At 38.7% G+C, this 13,049-nt stretch overlaps 2 long non-coding RNA genes across 2 annotated transcripts in view; both read right to left on the bottom strand.

Annotated features, from left to right (window-relative positions):
• Positions 1-2,872: 2,872 nt before the first annotated feature.
• Positions 2,873-4,430, bottom strand: LOC131239784 (uncharacterized). Its single transcript, XR_009168379.1, has 3 exons — positions 4,129-4,430; positions 3,508-3,600; positions 2,873-3,275 (listed from the first exon to the last, which is right to left on the bottom strand). It is a non-coding gene; the product is annotated as an uncharacterized LOC131239784 (long non-coding RNA).
• Positions 4,431-7,381: 2,951 nt separating this feature from the next.
• Positions 7,382-13,049, bottom strand: part of LOC131239783 (uncharacterized) — a 63,941-nt gene continuing 58,273 nt past the window's right edge. Inside the window, exons 3-4 of the long non-coding RNA XR_009168378.1 lie at positions 8,630-8,837; positions 7,382-8,056 (exon numbers count right to left, since the gene is read on the bottom strand). This is a non-coding gene — a long non-coding RNA (uncharacterized LOC131239783). The remainder of the gene's footprint in view (positions 8,057-8,629; positions 8,838-13,049) is intronic.

The following is a 13,049-nucleotide window of genomic DNA, read 5'->3' as shown; positions in this document are numbered from 1 at the left end:
AACCACCACCAAGTGCATAACCCCACAGCCAGGGCCCAAAAATCAACCCCATCTATGATTCAAGTGGACTACATGATTGGAAAAAATGTCAAGAACAATGCCCACCCTCCAAATCGTTTCCATTTGTGTTGCCCATTTGAATCATATATAGATTTGACTTTTGGGCCCTAGGCCTAAATTTTGGTGTAGAGTCTAATGATTGGAGTGGACATCATATAATCATCACAGTGCATCATCTAAAAATCAAGGGTGAATGTCTCCCAACGATTTTCTTCGTGGTGGCCTACCTAAATCACATGTCAAACTGATATTATTATTTTTTTGGGCTTATGCGTTTATTTAAATGGAGTGGATCTAGGATGGACTTCAAGGTAGGTTCCCGTAAAAAAAAATCAAGGTACATTGGTTTTTTTTTTTTTTTAAAGCAGATACCACATACACATCATGGTGGGACCTTAAGAAATCAAGGGTGAGGGCATCCATCGTTTTCCGGTTGGACCCAGCATATTATAAAAAACAGTTTATAGCCATTGATAAATAACAAAATAAAAGTGTGGCCACTTGATGAGTGGATGTGGATGATTTTCAAATGTTGCTTACAGCTTGGAGGTCTCATTGGCTTAATAAATTAGAAGTTACCCATTAGGTGGGCCATAACCTGCGATCCAACTGTTTAAACTCATACCATCAAAAAGAAAAATTTTACCGAGGTGGAACCATAATTTTTGATAGGGCCCACCATGATGTATATGTAAGATCCACTCCCACCATTAGATGTGTAATCTCATGTTAAACATAGAGCCAAAACACTGGGCTGACTTCTAATGAAGGGGGCACACCAATGGAAAGAAAGACTTGGGAGAGAAGGTCCACCTTTGATTTTTACAGGGCTCACCATGATGATTATATAATCCACTCTAACCATTAGATGCCACACCAAAACTTAGAATGTGGGCCCAATATTCATGCTCATATGTAATTTAGGTGGGCCATACAAAGAGAAACAGTTTCTCATTGTATAGTATAGTCTACCTGAATAATGGATGGAGCTAATTTTGGTTCCTGGATCAAAAATAGGATGACATGTATGGTGGTTATGGTGGATTTAACAAAAACACCATGGTGCGGGCCACCTGGCACCAACACATTTTCCATCGTTGGCCACTTTGGAAGCAGGGCCTAAGTTGTTGTATTACAAAATTGCCCTTCTAACAGTCATAGGCCGGTCAGCCACATTCTAGCTGGGCCATACACGGTCCAAGCCCACCAGACTGAAAATTGGGCTTGCATTTTAAGCCCGAGCCCAACCCTCGAGCCGAGCCAGGCCCATATTATATACCACATGAGCTTTAGAAGGGAATTTTACAAAATAATACAATTATTATTATTATTATTTTAAAAGGTTTTTAATAAGCTATCCCATTAATTAATTTAAGTAATTATCATTGGAAGGTAGGGTGGGCCCCACCGTGATGATATTGAAATCCATCCTAACCACCTCAGGCCCAGGGCCCAAAAATCAGCCCCATCTATGATTCAGGTAGACTACATAGATTGAAAACAATGTCCAAATGTCTCAGGGCTACACCCACCCTCCAAATCATTTCCTCGTTTCCCTTGGTGTGGCTAGGGCTACTACGCTCACCCTCCAACTCGTTTCCCTTGTTGTGGCCCATTTGAATTTAGTATACGTTTGACTTTTGGTCCTCTAAAAATCAAGGGTGGATGTCTCTCTCAATGGTTTTCTTTGGTGTGGCCTACTTGTATCACATGTCAAACTGATTTTTTGTCCCTGGGCCTAATGTGGGATTTAACGGAACCTCAAGGTAGGTTATGTGAAAAATCACGGTAAGGTAAATAAAGTCTTTAAAATAAAAAATAAAAAATTTAAAAGATATATCAGCAGAAAATTTAAGATTGGCTTTTCTCATGTGGGGTCCACTAGTACATCGATGATCGAACATAACATTGTCAATGGGCTGGGCCTGGATTGGCTTCAGCCAGATTTTCAACTGTGCCCAATGGTTGGGCTTATTCAAAAATTTAAATGTGTCTGGCCTGAGCCCAACCCATTGACAACCCTAATCAAAGGCAGGCCGATTGACAACCCTAATCGAAGGCAGGTACATGCCTTGTAAAATCCAAGAAAGGTACACTCATATGGATGGGCCAACAGATTGTACAATAGTGCTTAGGATTTTGGTTTGTACAAAGTGGGGCCCATTGTTCACAAATCTAAAGTGGTAGTAGCGTGGACCCCGCTATGAGTGGTGGATGCAAAACTACAAAAACTCTCAATTTAATGGGTTGATACTGGCCTCCTATCCAAATTTGGGCCAGTTTAGGTTTAGGTTGAAATCAAAAGGAGTTGACCCCACTAATTTAATGGGTCAATACTGGCCTCCTATCCAAATTCGACTTGTTTATCACACGGGTCGCATTGAAGTCGATAGGGATGCCAATGGGTAACCACGCCCGACCCATGCACCCTACCCAATTTTAATAAGCTCAAGTTCAATTAATTGGACCCAAGAAATCAACTTGAGTTGGGTCCAAACAATAAATTTATCCATACTTTTCTTCTTTATTTTGTTTTGGGTTTTGGGTTAAGTCAAGCTGGCTCATCTAACTCAACCCATTAATAACCTTGTGGGTAGGTAGGGCTCAACCCAAGCCTAACCCATTATTTAAACGGACAAATTTCTAAACCTAGCTCATTAAAATTCGGGCCGGTTTAGGTTAGGTCGAAATCAAAATTAGCCGACCCACTAATTTAATGGGTTGATACTGGCCTCTTATCCAAATCCGACCTGCCAATGGGTATCCGAAGCCGCGGGTACCCTATGGACCTGTCCCAATTTCAATCAGGTTCAATCAATTGGACCAAAGAAATCATGTTGAGCTTGGGTCCAGACAATAAATTTATCCATGCTTTTGATCTTTATTTTGTTTTGGGTTTTAGGGAGTCAAGATAGGTCATCTGGTTCAACCCATTAGTAACCTATGTAGGGTCATCTGGCTCGATCCATTAGGTAGGTTCAACCCCAGCCTAACCCATTATTTAAATGGACAATTTTCTAGCTCCAACCCAACCCACTACCCAATTAGTTTGGCTGGAACCCACCTCAAAAGTAGATTAGGTCTGTTAACACAGGCAAATTAGAGCTAGGCCTGTCAATGGGTCTATATTAGGCCCAAGTTCAAAAGTGAAGTGGTTTCCTTACCTTCATTAATTATTTCATACCCCGTTGCCTTCATGCTCTTTGGTAGCGCCACTGGAAAATAAAAAGAAAAAAAAAACAAAAACCACAGGAATTGTAACTAATTGCTTTGACAAACAGTTGATGACCTGAAAGTAGCTATGCTGCATCAAACCAGCATTCATTTTCAGGTTATATATATATATATATATATATATATATATATATATATATATATATAAATCAAGCCACAGGCAATCAGATGTTCATCTACTCCCATTACAAGAATTTATAACAGTGTGTATACCTTCCAATCACGGGCCAGCCCAACAGGAGTTTTCTCATATGCAATAGAGAAGTTGAGCATTTTCTCTTTTCATCTCTCAAAAGCGAAGGCATCCTGAAATAAGCACGCATATATATAATTTTTTATTTTATTTTTTTTAAAAAAAGAAATCATTACCAAGAAATAAGTTAAGCACGTGCTGCACTTATTTTCTCGACGGCACATGCTACACTTACTTTCTCAACAGCACATGCTGGACACATATTGAAGGGTTAGGATTTTCCCATATGGGGGGGTTTTTGCTGCATGGGCCATAGCAAAGTGGATCCAGGCATACGTTTGGATCACTAAACCTAGGGATCCCACTTGTACAAAGTGAAAACTTAACCATACTTGAAAACCTGAGCTTACTATAAACCTCTTTCCTAGATGAATAAATGCTACAAGAAAATAAAACAAGGCCTAATTTGCAGCAATGTGCATCAATGAATCCATGTGTAGAAGTATTTCATAAATATTGACTTTTTTGTTATAGGTAGGTAAGTTCGGGTGCAAGAGCAAGATTTTAGCAAGTTAAAAAACAGCTAGAAAGCTAAAAGCAGAAGCACGAGTCCAGAGAGTGCTTCGAAGCAGGAGCGTCACCTGGTTAGAAGGATCTTGCAACTGAAAGTGGACTATGAAGAAGGAAAACCACAAGCCTTGTATGTAAGGGCTAACAATGACATCCTTCCATTGCATGCCTTTTCTCTACCTAATTGTGCAGATAGCATCCTTTTTCTTACGTTAAAAGGTAAATTTTGTAAAATAGCAAATAGAACTGCATTGTGCCTGGAACAAAGAAAATACCTACATATTCTGCTTTTCAGTCAGAGTGAACTCAACCTCATTGGCACCACATATAATATGCATAAAATTAATTCCTAACACACTACATATTTCACAGATCCAATCAATGCATCCTGATCTCCGGGCTACTGTTTCACTGCTTCAATGCCTATTGAGTAGTCATATTCACAAATAATTTTTTTTTTTTTTTTTTAAAGAGAGATAGCGTTGATAGAAAATGGACATCAAACAATAAACAACAATATCAACATCCTATCCAGCATTTACATGTCAGTACTATCCATAAGTATTAAAAATAAAAATAAATAAATAAATAAATAAAAATAATCCGTTCAAGGAGAAAGATGCATCCAAGAGAACTTGACAAACAACTGAGGTCTCGAAATTCTGATGACATTAGTAACTGGGGAAACATCTAGAAGAGCTGCATCTCGTGGCTGTATGTTCTTTCCAAATGAAGTACATGCAGCAACAATATGCGAATAGCAGCCACTCTGTTGAACCATGGGAACCAAACTGACTTCCATGGTTTAGCAAGAGGGTGCTTCAATACATCTGTATTAGCAACAAACACCTAAAGGTTGCAACTGATAAATATTCAGCTTCTTGAAGGGATGGACCTGAGCCAGCCAATAACACAAAAATGGAGTTTCCCTCACTGACAGCTCCTAGTGCACTCATAAACAATAGTTTTACTGATCCACCCTCATGTTCCCTGGATGCAAAGGCCTAACGGGTACGTAAAATTGATTGGATCTGGGCCTAGGTCTTCGAAACTAGATCTGATTTCTACAAGAATCCAGTTAGTTAAGTTCATGTATGGGTCGAATCAACTCGAATCTAACCTGTTGACATCCTCATAAACAACTTACTCCAAGAGCTTTGCTAAGCCCATGCATATATAAGACTTGTATCGTCTACAAAACTAGACCCAAACCTGACAAGAATCAATCCAGTGATTATGGACTGTTACATAAATGCACTGCCTACGGCAGGATGGTCTGAAAATTCCCTTTGGGACAATTGGATAACCACTATATGTAGTTGCCCATGATGTAGCCAGATATGCACTCTAGACATATAGATGGTCAAGGTATGCAACCTGGGACTGTCATACAATCATTGTATGTAGTTGGAACTGGTATTCTCAAACAAGGCAGTATAAAATAACTGGACCATAGCATCTTTGAGCATCTAAAAGTAAGTGCAAAAAAATTATTCTAAAAGTATTAACACTGGGTGAATCCATCCCTATGTTTACAATAATAACTTGCAACCCCATTAGTATTTAGGAATCAAGCATAGATTCAACCAGTCCTGAAAGGACTAACTATTTTTGTGGTGAGTTAATGAAGCATCCTTGGGTGATTCACCGGTTACTGAATTATTGTTGAAGAAGAAAAAGATTAGGTCAATGGATGTTAATGAACATCATGGACAAGATATCATGCTTAGCTAGTGGATCTGAGGTTTCAATTCATTTCATCAAGTGTAATGAAATAGACCATTATCTTAATAATGGAGTGATGTAACCATAGAGAGGAAATCCAACTAGAAGCATAATTCCAGAATCCAGCCCAAATCACAACCCAATTGCTGCCCAAACAAACCATTAACAACCCAAATCCTTAGCCTAAAACTTCAATCCAACGGCTATCCTATAGCAAACCACAATCTGTCCAACAGATTATGCCTGCAAACCTGTCTACCGAGACCCTGTAATCCACCCCAAACAAGTCCATGAACAGCCACCCAATGCTACACAATTTGTCCCAAAATCCAGCCTTAAACTGTCCTAAATCAAACCATAAAGCAGCCCTTTATTTGTGTCCCTACACTGTCCTTGCACAGTCCCTCTTAAATCCATATTTTACCAATTCAAGCCCACTAGAAGCTCAGCTTCTTTTAGTCTTAAGGTGGCAAGTGATAGTTGAAGTGATGTAATGAGGACGCTGCAAAAATTCATGGAAAACATAGATTTCACGCTGGGCTGCATGGATCAGCTGGATGGACAGGCAACTGTGATGAAGGATGGTGGTAAAAGGGACAACCCCCAATATGCAGATCAACGGAGGTACAAGAGAATGGACAGGCAACTGTGATGAAGGATGGTGGTAAAAGGGACAACCCCCAATATGCAGATCAACGGAGGTACAAGAGTGGCCAGGTGTTGAAGGAGATTTTAAGAAGGCTAGCGTCTCCCTCAGGTCAGCACTCAAGCCAAGGAAGAAGGCATCTATAAATATGATCATGGTCCTCAACCTGGATATCAGACACTCAGTTATCCTTGCCAAGGACCACGGCCACCAATGCCACCTCATCAGACTAATGAATGAATCCACCTTATTGCACCCAGTGTTCGAAGTATCTGTATCGCTACAAGTTTCGCTGGCCAGGGATACGAAAACAATATCGATATCGCCGATAATATCGCTGAAAACCAGAAATGCGGGGAAACATGGGAAAAAGGGTGGAATTTTTAGCGAAACTTCAGGAGATGTTAAAATGAACATATTTGCATATTTAGAAATAAAAAATTTACAAAAAAAGAAGGCATATATAACAAGTTTCCATTTAATGGGGCCTTAAAAGCATAAATCAGTCCAACCATCCCATCCAACCTATTTAACCATCCAACCTTTCATCAAACATCCATCAATATTGCAAAATATCAACAATGCATTATATTTCACCAAGAAATCATAACAATTGGAAAGAAAACGAAAGATTGTGGTCGAAATATCACACATGTTGCGATATTGATAATATCAAGATATTATCAATATTATCAATGACAAATTGAACACTACATAAAACCATGTGCCCATGAAAAAAATTGAAATAATTTTTTTTCTAATAAACAAAATTTTAATGATATCAATACATTGGCAATATTATTTAAGTATTGTCGATACACTTATGATACAAGCATTACTTAGAATTTACATAGTAAAAACTATTGGCGATACATTGGTGATATTGATGCATTGGCAAAGGTATAATCTAAAAGAGGCAGCAGTTGTATGTGAAGGAAAAAAGAAAAAGCCACTGAAACAAAGGAAAATGTATCTGATTTCACTAACTTATTTTATTTGGACCAATGATCAAACCCTCCATGGTATATAAAATCACAAACCCACGGAAGGACGATTTTCACTTACAAAATGCACTCATTTGTATAAGAAATTATATGTGCCATCAACCATAAATCAAGCTGACTTGTTTTTTCACAATTGGAATATGACTTGAGGTGGATTAGACATGACATACAACAATGCCAGAATACTTAGCTACTCAGGTTAGGATATGCACACTATATGCAGGTTTTCAATTCGGACAAGCAGCAACATGGTTCAGCGGTCCAGGCCATTGGTCCTTGCGTGCCGCCATGGATGGACCACTCCCTGAATATGACTAACACAGAAAAATCCTTAGTTTTCAAGCTGTTGCTTGGAAATAAACGGCTGATAAGAGAAATGCAGCAATGATCCACATTCAACTGAACAAGGGTCGAAGATTGGTTATTATAGTTCCAATAGACGGTGGCATAAACAACACCAAATTTTTGGATTCACCTCCCCATCTAGCAAGATATTACTTGCCTTGAGATCTCTATGAATAATCTTAAGCCGAGAATCTTCGTGAAGATAAAGCAGCCCACGTGCAATCCCTCCTATGATTTTGTAGCGCCTTTCCCAATCCAAACATGCACGCTTAGTTGGATCTATGAGACAACCCAATTATGAAAGATAAAATTAGCATGAAAATGGGTATATGAAGCAGTTCATCAAACTAATCCTAAATTGTACAATGACATGTTTTATTAAGGGAGCTATGTTAATTCCTATTTCAGATATTGGAGTGTAGTAGGTGGACTCATCAATTCTAGTTAATGAATGCCCCAAACAATGAACTCAAAGCGAATGCCTGGATAAGCTATTCTATAATTGGACAACGCAAAAATCCTAACGGCGCTTAGCTTCCGTTTGGCTCCTTGTATTGGTCAAGCAATGGTGCATTTGAAATTGGATTGGCACAAAAAATTAGTTTGAAATGCATTGATTTTTCCAATTCTGGATTGAGTAATATGTGGAATCCAAACGCACCCTTAGAGAAAAATCTCCCCTCTAAGAAGCCATCCAATGAAAATGGACAAACTACAACTACCAGACAATCAATCCGGGAAACCGGGAAGGTGGGCCCCACATGTACAATTTGTTGGGCCAAACAAAAGTTCCACCAAGCACTATAGATATAGAATCATAGATGAAATCAATGAAAACACAATAGAACTTACCATACAGAAACTTATCGAGGCTTTTGTTGGGCACATATTCAAAAATGAGAATCTGTTCGTCTCCATCCAAGCAACAGCCCAAGAGCCTAACAAGATTCATGTGTTGAAGCTTAGCTACTAATACTATTTCATTCTTGAACTCTTCTAACCCTTCTTTAGTACTCCTAAACAGCCTTTTCACTGCTATTTCTTGGTCGTCCAACCTACCCTGAAATTTAAAGAAGAGATTATGGGACCTTTAATCTTGTCTAAAATGACTGAAAACCTCAGCCTCTTAATTTTGGATGTTCATTTTGCATGCACATCTCCTTCTGTTCAACAATGGTGGGAGGGAGTCGTAATGGGCTATTCAGATTGGATTTTTGAAAATTTGCGTTTTCAAATGTTTGATTCCCACCGTCTCTGAACTGTGTAAGATTTGTGTGCACCGAACTCTCAGCATACACCATGCGCATTGATGATCAGACGCACGTATCATGATGGTGAAGGGCCATTTAGACCTTTGTGCTGACTGATCTGGATCACATGTCTGGTGAAGGTTTTGATGGCCTGTACATGGTAGATGATATGTGTAGCCAAACATTATCTAATTTCATATTAGTATTACCTTGTAAACGACACCAAAGGCTATCAATGGGTTGGGGTCAGGTCCTATAGTACCCATATCCGGCCTAACTGGATTTGGGTCTTTTCAAGTCCAATTCTAGTTCTTGGAGATGTAGAAGAGCATCACACAAGAAAAGGCTATGAAGTGTAAAACAGAGATTCTCTTTAGCTCTGTGTACTAACTAGCCACCCCTTATTTCCTAAAGTTAACTAACATTACAACTCAGTAACACAAATTCGGGTGCAAGAGTAGGAAGCGTCTCTTTCAAGATTTTAGCAAGTTAAAAAACAGCTAGAAAGCTAAAAGCAGAAGCACGAGTCCAGAGAGTGCTTCGAAGCAGGAGCGTCACCTGGTTAGAAGGATCTTGCAACTGAAAGTCGACTATGAAGCAGGAAAACCACAAGCCTTGTATGTAAGGGCTAACAATGACATCCTTCTATTGCATGCCTTTTCTCTACCTAATTGTGCAGATAGCATCCTTTTTCTTATGTTAAAATGTAAATTTTGTAAAATAGCAAATAGAACTGCACTGTGCCTGGAACAAAGAAAATACCTACATATTCTGCTTTTCAGTCAGAGTGAACTCAACCTCATTGGCACCACATATAATATGCATAAAATTAATTCCTAACACACTACATATTTCCCAGATCCAGCAATGATGCATCTTGATCTCCAGGCTACTGTTCACCGCTTCAATGCCTATGAAGTAGTCATATTCACAAATAAAAAATTTTAAAAAAAAAAAAAGAAAAAGAGAAAGAAATAGCGTTGATAGAAAATGGACATCAAACAATAAACAACAATATCAACATCCTATCCAGCATCATTGTCTGTAGTTGGAACTGTTAGTTGTGCCTGACTTGAGCCAGATTTACAATCTGATGGCCTGAACTTCAATTGAACAGTAATGAAAGCACTCATGGTCTCCCATTCGGATGATCAGTTCATGCCCAGCCTGTGAAAATTTAGAAGGCCCAAGTCATAAAGATTTGAGCCCAAGCCCCACTCACCAAAATTCATCACGATCTTCATCATAAGCAGCAAAGAGGAACAGCAACCTCCTTAGCAACAGGAATTGGAACAAGGGAATAATGAGGGAGATGAAAAAGGAGAATGGACAAAAGGGCAGTATCCTGCTAGAAAGTAAAAACGTGTTCTTCATCATAAAAAGCAAGGAGGACGAGCTTGGGAGCTGCAGTTCTATAGCGGGAATTTGGAGCAGATAGTGGGGATGAAATCGCACAAGTTGAAATAAAATATAGTAACTGTCAGGCTATAACAAAGCATATATTTGTTTAAAATTTTACACGTATAGGTACCACAACACAGCCTTGCTCATGTCATTCATAATATTAAGGCAATACAAAAGTAAATTTCCAATTTTGCATGCCCGTGTATTTATATTAGGCCTATTGACAGATCCAATGTGTCCAAAGCAGAACTCATCAATTAAACAGACGCCTAAAAGGTAATTAAAAAAAGAGCATTGCGCACCTTTCACGCCTTGAGAGCTCAGTAATTCAGGTCAACAGAAAATTGGTACCAGCAGGCCTTGATTGAAAGTGATTAGAAACAAGGCAGTATAAAATAACTGGACCATAGCATCTTTGAGCATCTAAAAGTAAGTGCAAAAAAAGTATTCTAAAAGTATTAACACTGGGTGAATCCATCCCTCTGTTTACAATAACAACTTACAACCCCATAAGTATTTAGGAATCAAGCATAGATTCAACCAGTCTTGAAAGGACTAACTATTTTTGTGGTGAGTTAATGGAGCATCCTTGGGTGATTCACTGGTTACTGAATTATTGTTGAAGAAGAAAAGATTAGGTCAATGGATGTTAATGAACATCATGGACAAGATATCATGCTTAGCTAGTGGATTTGAGGTTTCAATTCATTTCATCAAGTGTAATGAAATAGACCATTATCTTAATAATGGAGTGATGTAACCATAGAGAGGAAATCAAAGTAGAAGCATAATTCCAGAATCCAGCCCAAATCACAACCCAATTGCTGCCCAAACAAACCATTAACAGCCCAAATCCTTAGCCTAAAACTTCAGTCCAACGGCTATCCCATAGCAAACCACAATCTGTCCAACGGATTATGCCTGCAAACCTGTCTACCGAGACCCTGTAATCCACCCCAAACAAGTCCATGAACAGCCACCCAGTGCTACACAATTTGTCCCAAAATCCAGCCTTAAACTGTCCTAAATCAAACCATAAAGCAGCCCTTTATTTGTGTCCCTACACTGTCCTTGCACAGTCCCTCTTAAATCCATATTTTACCAATTCAAGCCCACTAGAAGCTCAGCTTCTTTTAGTCTTAAGGTGGCAAGTGATAGTTGAAGTGATGTAATGAGGACACTGCAACAATTCATGGAAAACATAGATTTCACGCTGGGCTGAATGGATCAGCTGGATGGACAGGCAACCGTGATGAAGGATGGTGGTAAAGGGGACAACCCCCAATATGCGGATCAATGGAGGTACAAGAGAATGGCCAGGTTTTAAAGGAGATCTGAAGAAGGCTAGTATCTCCCTCAGGTCAGCTCTCAAGCCAAGGAAGAAGGTATCTATAAATATGATCATGGTCCTCACCCCGGAATGGATATCAGCCACCCAGTTATCCTTGCCAAGGACCACGGCCACCAATGCCACCTCATTAGACTGATGAATGAATCCACCTTATTGCACCTACCATTTACCTAAAGAATGCGGAACAGACAATACTTCTTCAAATGCTGCATAAGGCTTACCTAAAAGCTAAGGAATTTGCTGACATGACTGCTAAATGAATCCACCGTATTGCACCTGCCATTTATCTATTGCACCTACCATTTATCTAAAGAACGCATGCCAGATAGACAACCAACATAATCTCTGATGACACTTTTCATCATTATAACTTGGGCCTTTTAGCTTTACAAATAGTAGGAAATCAATTATGTTAGAGAAACTTTCAAACATTTGAACATCCTCTGTTAGACAAGGGGGAAAAGGATAGAGAAGATTATAGATTTAATGCTAGACTAAGGAACTAAGAATGACTAGTAAAGGAAAAGAGGAAAACCTAAAAGACTACTTGCCATGTTTAGACCAATTTTGGCAGCCAACCATATATCCCAATTCACAAGGCTTTCTTTGCTTTTGAGTTCGTATGCTGGCCATAAGAGATTTCTCACAGTTTTCTCCATGGTGTTGATAATTAATGTCAAAATACGGATGACAATGAAATTATAAATGAGAATGCTAGCAAGAACAAGCTTGACAAGAATAAGCCTTCCAGCAAAAGAAGTTTACCTTTCCTTTCAACAATTTTAGCTCTAAACAGATCTAAAAGAGATTAAAAAGAATCTTTTACATGGGGCACTAAATAAGAGGGGCAAAGGAGAGAATGTGATGCTCTTATTTGAATATGCTGGCTTGTGGGGAGAGTAAATCATTTGCTCATCAATCACTTCATTATTCTCAATAACCTAGGCCTATATTACTGATTTTCTTCTTCATTCTCAATGACTTAGGCCCATATTATAAATTTTCTATGAATACCAATCCCTTCATCATTTTTTTCATCTCTTTTTAAATTCTTTTTGCATTTAAAATTTGTGTTTTTTCTTCTTCTTTTTTATATAGGAAAATCCAATGAATTCTTTTTGAAATTTGGGCATTCAGCATTTTCTTCTTTGTTTTGACATTCTACGATGATTATTGGAGTACGTAATTTTTATAGAAGGCAATGATGCTTTAAAACTTAAGAAACTTACATGGTTATATTGATTATAGAAGTTTAGATTGGAATATA

The sequence above is a fragment of the Magnolia sinica genome, chromosome 3 (genome assembly GCF_029962835.1).
Source record: "Magnolia sinica isolate HGM2019 chromosome 3, MsV1, whole genome shotgun sequence".
NCBI lineage: Eukaryota > Viridiplantae > Streptophyta > Magnoliopsida > Magnoliales > Magnoliaceae > Magnolia > Magnolia sinica.
The sequence above is the reverse complement of the archived record's forward strand: the minus strand, read 5'-3'. Positions and strand labels throughout refer to the sequence as shown.